This window comes from Macaca mulatta, chromosome 6, assembly GCF_049350105.2.
Source record: "Macaca mulatta isolate MMU2019108-1 chromosome 6, T2T-MMU8v2.0, whole genome shotgun sequence".
Taxonomy (NCBI): domain Eukaryota; kingdom Metazoa; phylum Chordata; class Mammalia; order Primates; family Cercopithecidae; genus Macaca; species Macaca mulatta.
In genome coordinates, this window is record NC_133411.1 from 2,644,424 (window position 1) to 2,658,464 (window position 14,041).

Consider the following 14,041-nt stretch of genomic DNA (forward strand, 5'->3'; position numbering starts at 1 on the left):
TTTGTTTGTTTGTTTGTTTTTTGAGACAGAATCTCACTCTGTCACCCAGGCTGGAGTGCAGTGGCTGGATCTCAGCTCACTGCAAACTCCGCCTCCCAGGTTTACGCCATTCTCCTGCCTCAGCCTCCCGAGTAGCTGGGACTACAGGCGCCCGCCACCTCGCCCGGCTAGTTTTTTGTATGTGGGGAAAAGAAAGAAAGATCAGACTGTTACTGTGCCTATATAGAAAGAACTAGACATAAGAGACTCCATTTTGTTCTGTATTTGAGATGCTGTTCATCTGTGACCCTACCCCCAACCTTGTCCTTGCAAGAGACATGTGCTGTGGTGACTCAAGGTTTGATGGATTTTGGGCTGTGCAGGATGTGCCTTGTTAAACAAGTGCCTGAAGGCAGCTTGCTGGTTAAAAGTCATCACCATTCTCTTAATCTCAAGTACCCAGGGACACATACACTGCCAAAGGTCGCAGGGACCTCTGCCTAGGAAAGCTAGGTATTGTCCAAGGTTTCTCCCCATGTGATAGTCTGAAATATGGCCTCGTAGGAGAGGAAAGACCTGATTGTCCCCCAGCCTGACACCCGTGAAGGGTCTGTGCTGAGGAGGACTAGTACAAGAGGAAAGAAGGCCTTTTGGCGGTTGTTGGCAGTTGAGATAGAGAAAAGCATCTGTCTCCTGCCCGTCCCTGGGCAATGGAGCATCTCGGTGTAAAACCCGATTGTATGCTCTGTTTACTGAGATAGGAGAAAACCGCCTTACAGCAAAAGGTGGGACTTGCTGGCGCAATGCTGCTGAATGGTTTATGGAGATGTTTGCATATGCATATCAAGGCACAGCATTTTCCTTTAAACTTATTCATGTCACAGAGATCTTTATTCATATGTCTTACTGCTGATTTTCTCCCTACAATGATCCTATTATCCTGCCACTCCCTTATATTTAAGATGGTAAAGCTAATTATCAATAAATACTAGGGAACTCAGAGACGGGTGCCGTTGCGGGTCCTCTGTATGCTGAGCGCGGGTCCCCTGGGCCCACTTTTGCTTTCTCTATACTTTGTCTCTGTGTCTCTTTTCTCAAGTCGCTGGTTCCACCTAACGAGAAACGCCCACAGGTGTGGAGGGGTAGGCCACCCCTTCACTGTATTTTTTAGTAGAGACGGGGTTTCACTGTGTTAGCCAGGACGGTCTCCATCTCCTGACCTTGTGATCCGCCTGTCTCGGCCTCCCAAAGTGCTGGGATTACAGGCTTGAGCCACTGCGCCCGGCCTCTCTGTTGTTTTTGTGTGGAGTGTTCTATGAACGCCAGTCGACTCCATTGGTTGATAGTTTTGTTCAAGCTTCCTGTATCTTTGTGCTTTTCTGTTACTGTTACATGAATGACTGAAATACCAACTATAATTGTGGATTTGTTTATTTCACTTTTCAATACTGTTAGTCTTTGCTTCATATATTTTGAAGCTATGTTATTAGGTACATATATATTTGAAATTGTTGTGTCTTCCTGGTCAATCAACCTTTTCATCATCATGTTATGTCTCTCTTTTACTCTGGTAACATTTTTTTTCTTTTTTTTTTTTGAGATAGAGTCTCACTCTATCACCCAGGCTGGAGTGCAGTGGCATAATCTCGGCTCACTGAAACCTCCACCTGCCGGGTTCAATGATTCTCCTGCCTCAGCCTCCCAAGTAGCTGGAATTACAGGTGCGCACCACCATGCCCAGCTAATTTTTGTATTTTTAGTAGAGATGGGGTTTCACTGTGTTGGTCAGGCTGGTCTTGAACTCCTGACCTTGTGATCTGCTAGCCTCAGCCTCTCAAAGTGCTGGGATTACAGGTGTGAGACACCGCGCCCAGCTTCTGGTAACATTTCTTGTTCTGAAGGCTACTTTGTCTGATATTCACATAGTCACTCCAGATTTCTTATGTTTAGTGTTTGCGTGGCCTGTTTTTCCATCCTTTTAATCTTTCTGTGGCTTTATATTTAAAGAAGGCTTCTTGTATACAGCATAGAGTTGGATCTTGCTTTGTTATCTAATCTTAAAATTTTTGTCTTTTAATAGGCATGTTTAGATCATCCATATTTGATGTGTTAATATGGTTAGATTTAAATATACAACCTTGCTATTTGCTTTCTATTGTCTTATCTGGTCTTTTTATTTACTCTTTAACTGCATTCTTCTAGATCAATTTAGTATTTTATCTCCACCATTGGCTCATCAGCTATACCTCTTTGTTTTAACTTTTTAGTATCTGCTTTTAATATGTGTATTATTGGAAGACATCTTTATATACTGCTTCACATATAATTTAAGATCTTTACAGTATTACACTTTTGCTTCCCTTTTCATCCTTTAGGCTAGTGCTTTCATACATTTCACTCTTACATACGCTGTAGGCTCCACAATATATAATTTTTTTGTCTTGAACAGTCTTTTCAAGAGATTTTTAAAAAATTAAGAAGCTTTTGTATTTATCTGTATGTTTGCTATTTCAAGCACTTTCATTGCTGTCTTGAGATTTGAGTTTCTTCTCTAACACTTTTCTGCCTTCTGAAGAAATTTTACTAATATTTTTTGCCATGCAGAGCTGTTTACAACTAATCTTTCGGACTTGATTTGTATAAAAAACCTTTTTATTTTACCTTTGTTTTGTAGGATTTTTCCCCTGATAAATAGAGAATTCTAACTCAACAATTTTTTATTTTGTTTGTATATTTATTTGCTTTCGAAATTTTGTCTTTATTACTGTTTTCCCGCAAATCAATTATGATGTACCTGTGTGTGAGAAATCACTGAGCTGAGCTTCTTTGATTTATGGGTTTATACTTTTAATAAAATTTGGAAAACTTATAGTCATTATTTCCTTTTTATCATGACTTTATTGAATTATAATTGATATATAATAAACCATATAAATTTAAAGTGGACATTTTGCTGTTTTTATATATACACAAACATGTATGTACACACACACACACAGACACACACACACATCCTATGAAATTGCCACTGTATTTAAGATAGGAAACATATTTATTATTCCCAAAAGCTTTTTCACTCCCTTTTGTAATCCCTACATCCCACCCCTACACATTTCATCCTCAGGCAACCCCTGTTCTACTTTCTGTTGCTGTAAGTTAGTTTGCATTTTCTGAAATTTTATATAAATAAAAGCATACCGTTTCTTCTTTGGTTCCAATTATTTCACTCAGCATAACTATTTGAGGTTCACTTTTTTTTTGTTTTTGTCAATCATTTATTTGTTTTTATTGCTGAATAGTATTCCATTGCATAGATATTTGTTTATCCATTCTCCTGTTGATAAATATTTGGGTTGTTTCTAGTTTGGAACTATTACAAACAAAGAGGCTGTGAGCATTTGAGTACAAGTCTTGGTATGGATGTGTGGTTTTCATTTCTGTTGGATAAATACTTACCAGTGGGAAGCTGGGTGATAAATTTTGAAAGAAATGGTCAAACTCTTGTCCACAGTGGTTGGACCATTTTATATCCCCCAACCCAGACTGTGAATGAGCGTTTCAGTTCTTACATATTTTTGCCTACACTTAGTATGGTAAGACTTTTAAGTTTAGGCATCCTAATACATATGCAGTGGTGTCTCATTGTGATTTTAATTTGCTTTCCGTTTGAATAATGACCTAAAACATCTGTGCATGTGCTCATTTCTTGTCCATAAATCTCCTGGATGATGTGTTCAAATATTTTTCTCATTACAGTATTTTTGTTTTATTATTAATGGGTCTAGAGAGTTTTTATATATTGTGAATACAATTTCTTTACAGGATATGTGACTTGCAAACATTTTGTACCATTCTGTGGCTGCTTTTTCATTCTTTTAACAATATTTCTCAAAGAGAAGTTTTTAATTTTTATGTTCAATTTACCTTTTTAAAAAACAATCATGCTTTTGATGTTATATCTAAAAATATCTTTGCTTAATTCAAGGTTATGAATAGTTTCCCTTGTTTTCTTCAAGAAGTTTTATAGTTTATATTTTATAATTAGGTCTGTAAACCATTGTGAGCTAACTTTTACATGGTATGAGGTATAGATACAAGTTTTTTATTTTTATTTTTTTACCTATGGATGTAGAATTCTTCTATATCATTTATTATAAGACTATCCCTTCTCCACTGAATTGCCTTTGCAGCTTGGTGAAAAATTGATTGACCACATCTGTGTGTTTCTGTTTCTGGGTTGTCTATTCATTGCACTGACCTATTTATTCATTTGGATGCAAGTCTTGACTACTGTAATTTTATAACATGTCTTAAGATCCAGTGACATTAGTCTTTAAACTTAGTTTTTCTTTTTGAAAGTTGTTCCAAATTTTTGAGGTCCTTTCCATTTCCATATGAATCTTAGAATCAGTTTGTCAATTACTACAGAAAAATTCTGCAATTTTGAGATTATGTCAGCACCATACACAAATTTTGGGAGAAATAACATCTTGACAATATTGAGTCCTTTGACTCACTATCATGGTACATCTCTCAGTTCATCTCGGCTTTCTTTCATTTCTCTCAACAATGTTTTGTAGTTTCCAATGTGTAAATCTTACCCATCTTTTGTCAGATTTATCATTAAATATTTAATATTTTAAATGGTACTTAAAAATTTTTGTGAACTTGTGGAGAACGTATGTTCTATATCTGTCGGGTGTAGTGTTTTATAAATGTCAGTTAGCTCAAGATTGTGGATAATGATGTCATGTCTTCTACTTTTAACTGATATTTTTGTCTGATTGTCTTTACTGATGTGTTGTTCATATTGTGATATGGTTTACTTCTCCTTCTAATTCTTTTTTCTTTTTACCTGTACTTTTGGTGATTTGAAGCTCCGTTATTAGGTACACACATATTTAATTATGTCTTTCTGATGAGTTGAGCCTTTTAACATTATGAAATATCTCTATTTCTGGTAATACACTTTGTTTTGAAGTTGATTTTTTCCTGATATTAATAAACACACTCCAGTCTTAGTTTTGCCTGGTACCTTTACTATCAACCCATTTGTGATTTGTGTCTTTATATTTAATATGGATCTTTTGTGGACAGTATATAGTTTTTTTCTTGATTTTTCATTCTTTCTCTATCAGCCCTTTTACCCCCATTCTTCACAGAACACTTTTAATGTGCCTTATGTCTACATTGATTACCTACCCTATAACAGAATATAATAATTTTTGCTTTTAACAGCCCTATGTATTTTAAAGAAATTAATAGTAAATTAATAATCACTTGATTTACTATTTCTGAAGTTCTTTATTCCTTTCTGAAGTTCCCTGTTTCCATAAGGTATAATATATGTTCATCCGGAAGAATCTCCCTTAACGTTCCTTACAGTACCTGTCTGCTGCACACGAATAGTTCTTTAAATCTTAATTTTTAAATCTTTGTTTTGCTTTCACTATTTTAATGATTTTAGAAATCTAGGCTGACAGTTTATTTTCATTCTGCCCTTTAAAAATCCTGTTGCCCTGTCTTCTGACATCTGAAAATGCTGGTGATAAATCGGCAGTGATTTAAATCTTCGTCTTGTGTGTGTCATGCGTCATTTTTACCCGGCTGCCCTCTCCTTTTATCTTGATCTTTGGTCTTCGGCAGCTTGATGTTAATCTTCCTAATTGTGGTTTTCTTAGAGTGTATCCTGCTTGTAGGTTTTCTGAGATCCTTGAATCTGAAAGTGTATACACTACATTTGGGGAATTATCTGCTACTAATTCTCTTTAGATTTTTTTTTCCTGCTACTTTTTTTTTTCTCATTTCTTCTTCTGGAGCTCCCATTACAGATATATAAGCCTTTTGATACCGTCCCATAGGTTCCTGAGGTTCTGTTCATTTTTTTAAAAATTTCTCTCTTTCTTCTTTATATTGGGCAATTTTGAATGATCTGTCATCCATTTTAATTCATTTGTCATTGCCATTCTGCTGTTAAGCCAACCCGGTAAATTTGTATTTTCAGATATTGTGTTTCTCAATGTTAGTTTTTCACTGGGTTCTTTTTCATAGTTTCTTTTTCTCTGCTAATATTCCCCATCTTTTTATTTATTGTGAGTATGTTTTCTTTGCTCTAAGCATAGCTGGAATGGCTGACTTAGAGCCCGCATCTGCTGTCTCCACACTGGCTCGTCAGGGCTTAGCTTGGTTGGTCGTCCTTTTCTTTGAGACTGGGTCACATTTCCCTGTTCTTCACGTGGGACGTAGGAGGCTCGGGGGTGCTCGTTCTCTCAGTGAATGCTGGTGGTTTCCCTTTAGTGCTGTTTAGTTGGGTCTGACTCGCATGTGAACTCTGTCTCCTGGGTGGCAGCCTCTGTTTTGGTTCAGTTCAGTCCTTGGCTGAGCTGCTTTGGGTCACTCCACACCTGGTGACCCTGCTGTTAACCAGTGATGTGACACGGATAGAGCTTATGCACAGAATTTGGGGTTCTTCTTCACGTCTTTTCTCTTTTTAAGGCTCCCCTTACCCTTTAGTGGATCTTCTGTCATAGTATTAGCCACTCTATGTGGTTTTAACCTCTGGCTCAAAGCTACAAAATAGGACGGTTCCCTGTGTATATCTCTTCTTACAAGGTTTACCTCCCATCCACAATTTACCAGCTTTTGTTCATTCTCCAAGACAGGTTATCGAAACGTAAAAAAGAAAAAAAAAAAATCTCAGGAGTCTTGTCTCATAGCAGCTTACATGGACATACCCAAAGCGGAAAACTCCAAACTTATATTTTTAAAAATGCTGAACTGTTCTCTCTCCAGATATCTTAATGTACTTCAGAAATTTTTTAAAAACGGAATCAACTGTCACTCTCACTTTCACTTTTATTTCTCATCTATGATAAATTTCCATTTAAATGTAGTTGAAATCCACCCCGCTAAACTATTCCATAGGAAATAATATGGGTACAATTATTGTAATTGCCTACAATTTAGGCTTTTTCTGAGTTCCAGAAAGGCTACAAATGAAAATGTTTGCTCGGACGTTTACTTCGTACCTAAAATAAGAAGGATGTGGTCCATCTGGTCCCTGTGGCCCTGTTTGTGGTAGGGCTGGTGTCAGTATTCCAGCGTCAGCGGTGACCTGGGTACTTTCACGTGAATTATCTTCTTGTTTATTAACTCCATCAGGTGGTGTTAACCCCAGTTTTCAGAGGAGGACGTTGAATCTCTGCAGGTTGCACAACACAGCCCAAGGTATCAGAGGAGGCCAGGAACAGCACTGAGGTTGGAAGCCAGATTTATGCCTTGAAATCCTGCGCCCGTCCCACCACAGGGACTACCTCGCAAACTTCCGGGTTCGAAATCCCTTGGTTTCATTCACTGTATGACAGTTGTAGATAGAAATTTAAAAAATGGAAAAGGTTGCCACAGAACCCTCCTAATTTAATAACATCTGTAACTCGAGTCTTCTCTTCTGAGCTGGGGTCGGAAGATGGCTCTTCCCCCGGGATGGAGCTTGTGGAAGGGCCGGAAGATGGCTCTTCCCCCGGGATGGAGCTTGTGGAAGGGCCGGAAGATGGCTCTTCCCCCCGGGATGGAGCTTGTGGAAGGGCCGGAAGATGGCTCTTCCCCCCGGGATGGAGCTTGTGGAAGGGCCGGAAGATGGCTCTTTCCCCCGGGATGGAGCTTGTGGAAGGGACACACAGTTCTGGGGTCTGCCTCTGAGTGAACCACAGGGTTGGGGGATTCTGTAGTTTGTAGTTTGCTAATGTTTGGGTTGAACTAATGACAGAATTTTACCTTGGCCAGTGTACTCACTTCTTAGGGCTGTAGGAACAAATTACCACAAAGTGGGTGTCTTAAAACAACAGAAATGTGTCGTCTCACAGTTCCGGAGGTCAGAAGTCTGAGATCAAGGTGTGGGCAGGGCTGGTTTCTTGAGGGCTGTAAGGGACGGTCTGACCCAGGCCTCTCCCAGCTCCTGCCCCTGCCTCACTGCCCTGCTGCCTGAGTTCACTTGGCTGCTCTCCTGTGTCTGTGTCTACAGTTGTCCTCTTCCTTTTCAGACAAGGACCCCAGTCATGGGATTTAAGGCCCACCTTAAATCCAGGATGATCTCATCTCGAGATGCCCCTCCTAGTTACATCAACAAAGACCCTGTTTCCAAATAAGGTCACATGCACAGGTACCAGAAGTTAGGACTTGGACACATCTTTTTGGGGCCACTCCCCAACTCTACAGCCATTCAATCTCGTACAATTTGGGCAAAATCCGTGACAGATGTTAGAGATGAACTGTGGTCCCTGCTGGCTGCCCGTGTCCCCTTTGCCGTCCGCTCCTCCTCGCTGTGAAGGTCAGTGATAAGGCTCCCTTCTCGTGGCACTGGGGAGTTCTGATGGTGCTCCAGGGCCTTTGCTACCATCACCTGGGCACTCACGTTGCCCACACAGCAGGCCTCGCTGTGAAACCCTTTCTCCTCGGACTTCAGGTGGAGAGGCTGCTGTGGTCTCTCCAGGCCACACAGGGCCACACAGGGTCACACAGGGCCACATAGGGTCACACAGGGATACACAGGTTACACAGGGCCACATGGGGCCACACAGGGCCACACAGGGTCACACAGAGCTACACAGCGTCATACAGAGCTACACAGGGTCACACAGGGTCACACAGAGCTACACGGGGCCACACAGAGCCACACAGCGTCACACAGAGCTACACGGGCCTCACAAGCCCATGTGGGAAGAACCCGCCAGGAGGCATTTCAGCCGGGCAGGGCAAGCAGGCTTAGGGTTGACTCACTGGATTAGTCTGTGGTTCCACGGGGTCCAGGGCACATGTAGAAGCTGCCCCCTGCTGTCCAACACCGGGCCCTGGGGTGGGCAGGACAGGTGGGGAGCGGGAGGCAAGGGCACCCTGGCCTGTTTGGGTTCCACATGGAAAGTGATGTGGGTTGTCTGTGTCCCCACCCAAATCTCACCTTGAATTGTCATAATCCCCACACGTCAAGGGTGGGGCCAGGTGGAGATACCGAGTCATGGGGATGGCCTCCCCCATACTGTTCTCATGGTAGTGAATAAGTCTCACGAGATCTGATGGTTTTATGAATGGGAGTTCCCCTGTACAAGCTCTCTTGTCTGCCACCATGTGAGATGTGATTTTGCTCCTCATTCACCTTCCGCCATGGTTGTGAGGCCTCCTCAGCCATGTGGACCTGTGAGTCAATTAAACCTCTTTCCTGTGTAAATTACCCAGGCTTGGGCCTGTCTTTATTAGCACGTGAGAACAGACTAATATGGAAAGTGTGCTTACAGGTAAGCGGCTTCCTGACTCCAGGTGCTGGCCAGGCCTGGGAGAGGTGATGGCTCCAGGGTCAGCAAAGCTCCAGAGTCAAACCTCGGAACATAAAGACGACTGGGACCCATTCCCTTCTCGCCGCACCAGCACCTCCTGCCTGGGGAATCTCTGGCTTCCTGGCTGGCCCTGGCTGTGCCCCGATTTTTCATCTTTGTGGCCAGGGGATCCTTCCAGACATCAGTGGGTGGATGGGCTTCCTTGCCTGGGGCCACCAGTGGCACCCACCTCTCCAGCAGGGAGATGCCTCTGGGCCTGGCTGCCACTGTGGCCCCTCATTCCTGACCCCTCTGCCTCATCCCTACCCTTCCTGAGGGTCCTCCCTGCCCCCCAGGCAGCCGTGCTCTGACCAGTGGGCTCTTGCCCCTGCTGTTCCTGCAGCCACTTCTTTTGGGTCTTGACCCAAAAGTCCGGCAGACAAGCCCTGGGCCCTGCTGTGTGCACAGCTCTTGTGAGCCCACGCACTCTGCCTGCATCTTAGAGGAGGCTTCATTGCTTGGTATACAGTGGTTTCCAAGGCACCTCAGTGAGTGAGTTAGACCCTTTTATAGTCAGGGAAACTGAGGCACAAGAGACTGACCCGGATCATAGCCAGGACCAGTGAAGGAAGGTGGTGACCTCCTTTCCAGTCTTTGGGGTCTTTCTTCTGGGCACTCGTCCAGCGTCCCTGGTGGAGTCTGCCCTGCGACCGTCCATTTCTGCAGGTGATTTCTCGAAGGAGGCTCTGGTTCATAACACTTGGTTCCCAGAAGAAACCGTTTTTCTCAACGGCGGGACATTTGGCATCAAATAAGGACTTAGATACTTGACGTTGTTTTTATATCCTATTGGGAAATTTTGACCTCATTTACTATATTGTGATAAGCATTTAAAGCATGTGGTAGTAATTGTGGCCGCAGGGCCAGGATGCTGAAGCTGATTCTGTGGAGATGCAGCTCTTGGGGTCCCAAGTCATATTAAAAAACACTTGTGTAATGAACACAGTATCTCCCTCAGCGGCTGCGTCTGTCCCATTTTCTTTGACGTAAAATATGTGATGCTCTGTGGGAACATGAGCTGGAATGATTATCTCGTCAGTGGGTCTTTGTGAAAACTAAAAAGATTTTGAAATCTAGAGGCGCGCAGCTTTTTTCAGCATTTGAATGCATCTTTCTTCACACTTTGGGTTTGCAGAACAAATGTTTGCATGTAATTTTGCTTCCCAAAATGTCAAAAATAGCACAAATATGAAAACAAGGATTCTCAAAGAGTGATCTTTTATGGAAAGACTGCTTACAGTAACTTGTCCCAGTTGGCTTTGAAAAACGCTGGTTGGAATTATCTTCACACACTTGGGGACAGGGAGTGTAAGGGAAACCCCTGCCTCACTGTCTCAGGAACACTGTGACGAGGGCCTCTTCCTTTCCTGGCCCCCCACAAGCCCCAGCATCTGTTGATCGAATGAGGAAGGTGTATCTCCTTTTTTAAAATCATGTGTAATTTTATATTGTCAAAAACATAAGCATGGCTAATTGTATGATCTCTTGTGTCATTTGTAAGGAATTCAGCATAAAAAAATATTTTCTCAGCTGGGTGCAGTGGCTCATGCCTGTCATCCCAGCACTTTGGGAGGCCAAGGCGGGCAGAACACGAGGTCAGGAGTTCGAGACCAGCCTGACCAACATGGTGAAACCCCTGTCACTACTAAAAATACGAAAATCAGCCAGGCGCGGTGGCACGCACCTGTAATCCCAGCTACTCAGGAGGCTGAGGCAGGAGAATCACTTGAACCCGGGAGGCGGAAGTTGCAGTGAGCCCAGATCTCACCATTGCACTCCAGCCTGGGAGACAGAGCAAGACTGTCTCAAATATATATACACACACACACGTATGTATATATGTATACACACACATATATATAATATACACACACATATGTGTGTATATATATACATATATATAATTTTTTTTTCTCAGAGTTGCAAAGACAGAGACCTCCTCTGGTTGGGAGGAGGGCAGGTTCCGAAAGGAGGAACTTTGCTGTGGGGAGGAGTCAGTGGCCAGGCCCCACAGAGTCTGACGGCCTCTCCTGGCATCTGGCCTTACCTCCTTCCTAATGATACAACCTGCATGTTTTAGCTGGACATGTGGCTACCCAGGGTGAAGAAAGACTGCATTCCCAACCTAGGTGTGGTTGTACATTGGATATGATCCCAAGATTGTGGAGCTTCTGGGAAGTGCCCTTGAGTAACTTCCTGTTGGCTGGAAGGTGGCCGTGTTGGCTGGAGCTACAGCATCCATCTTGGGCTATAAAACAACTTCAGGAAGGGAAATCAGGCCAGCAGCAACTGGGGAGAAGGAGTGTGCATCCTGGAACCTAGGAAGGGCCCTCTCAGTTCTGGACTGGCTACCTCTGGCCTTACTGAATGGGAGAGAGGAATGAATGGGAGGGGGGAATGAATGGGAGGGGGAATGAATGGGAGGGAGGAAGGAAGTTCTAACTCATTTAGGTGATTATTGTTTTGGACATTTCTGCTACTTGCAAGTACAGCTGATTCTAATGGACTTGCTGGCTCCTGGAGACGCTTGGACTGAAAAAGCAAAACCAAGGCCCATGACATCTATCTTTGCATATTGAAGCAGATTTAGAAAACCCTTTCGAATCCTTCTGAGTACTTTTATTTGCTGCTCCCTCTCAACCTCAATTTTGTTTCTCATCCCACTTTCTATTGGACTTTTTGACCTGGCCCTTTGCCCTCCCTTCCCTTTGCCCTCCCTTCCTGCACGCTGCTGAGCTGTGGCTCTCTCGGTGGTGCCCGAGGACTCCTGCCCTCCCAGCCCCACCTCCCCTGCGCTCGCCTTAGCCCTTCCTCCCCACTGAACCCCCATGCCTTGCTGTCTGCTGACTGTGGGGTGCTGCCTCACACTCCAGAGCCCACCTCCTCCTCAGGTCACCACTTGGCATCTGACACCCCCGGAACCGTATTCACCTTCTCTGCAGCTCCAGAGCCCAGCAGAGCTCTGTGCCATGGCAGGAGAGCAGGAGGCATTTCCTCAGAATGCTGCCTTTGGCTCTGATTCCCAAGACATTTTGGTTGTATAATATTCATTGTCTGAGAAAAGAAAGAAAAGAGACTCATTTGGAGAATTTTAAAAAATTATTCTAGAAAGATTTCATTTAATAAATCCTCATTCTCATTAGTATCTAAGTAGCCATTTTACTGTCCTAAATAGATGCCAGGGCAGGAACCAGGGTGCAGAGGGCTCTGGCCCTGGCGGCACACTGGGACTCACATTGCTGCAGGTGGGCCTAGAGGCTTCAGGGAGAAGCCTGGCCCCTTCTATCTGCCCCCTTCTCTTGAGAAGAAGTAGCTCCTTCCTGCCTGGGAGTCCCAGGAGATCTTCGAGGAGGGGACATTTGAGAAGGATGGGGGAAGAGGCCCAGGAGAAAAGCAGGGAGCAAGGAGGGAAACCCATCATCAGCTCTGGCCAGGGCCAGGCTGGATGTGTACCACGTCTGAGCACGTGGAGGGGGGTTGAATGTATAAGAGGATGCCCTCTCCCTGCTTCCCTCCTTCCCTGTCCCCTTCTATCTCCCCTCTTCTCCGTGAGCAGGCACCAGCTCCTCAGAAGGGCCTCTCAGTTGGATGATGATGCATTCCCCACTCATGCCCGGAAGTAAGCGGGCACAGCCGCTGCGGATGAGTTGGCAGTGGAACCATGAGTGTTCCTGCATGTGGCCTGCACCTGCACGCACACTGGCACACACGGGCATCTATACACACACTTGCCCCTGTGTGCACAGACCTGCACCTGCAAACACACCTGCACACATGGGCACCTACACACACTTGCCCCTGTGTGCACATACCTGCATCTGCACCCACACCTCCAAACACACCTGCACACACATGTGCACCTCTACACACACTTGGCCTGTGAACACACACCTGCATCTGCACACACACCTGCACAGGCACCTACACACACCTGCACCTATACACACATTTGCCTCGGTGAACACACAACTGCACTTGCACACACACCTGCACACACACGTGCACCTGTACATACACGCCCCTGTGCACACACACCCAGACCTGTATACATACTTGCCCCTGGGCACTCACACCTGCACACACACCTGTACCTGCGCACACACCTGCACACATACCTACACACACACCTGCATCTATACACACACTTTCCCCTGTGTACGCACACCTGCACCTGCACTCACACCTGCACCTGCACTCACACCTGCACACACACCTGTTCCTCTATCCCCAGCTGTCTACATCACCCCACATGTTCACTCTCACCGAAGCCGGAGCAGCCCACAGGGTTTGCTCATTAAGTGCTTCTTGCTTGAGCAAACCGGGAAGTCATCTTGAGCGGAAGCACCTGGTCTCTGGTAACAGATGCCGAGAATCACCTGATTTGACCCTTCAACAGTGAGATGACTGTCGTAACAGAACCCTTGTGCGTATTTTCAATATGAGTTGATAAGGCCAAGAGCTCTTACTGGATCGGAGGTTTATTTCATAAGCCACTTGATTTTAAAGACTCAGCAAAGAGGACATATTTCTTAGTACACTGAGTAAGACATTAACATCTGTGTTTGAGGGAGGACATGTGGGCCAGGAGTTTGCAAACATAATTGGTTTGCGGTCCTCGACTCCTTCGAGTGTTTGTGTCAGTAGGATTGAAACAGCGTATATTTACCTTTATTAGTGTGTTTTTAGAATGATCTTCT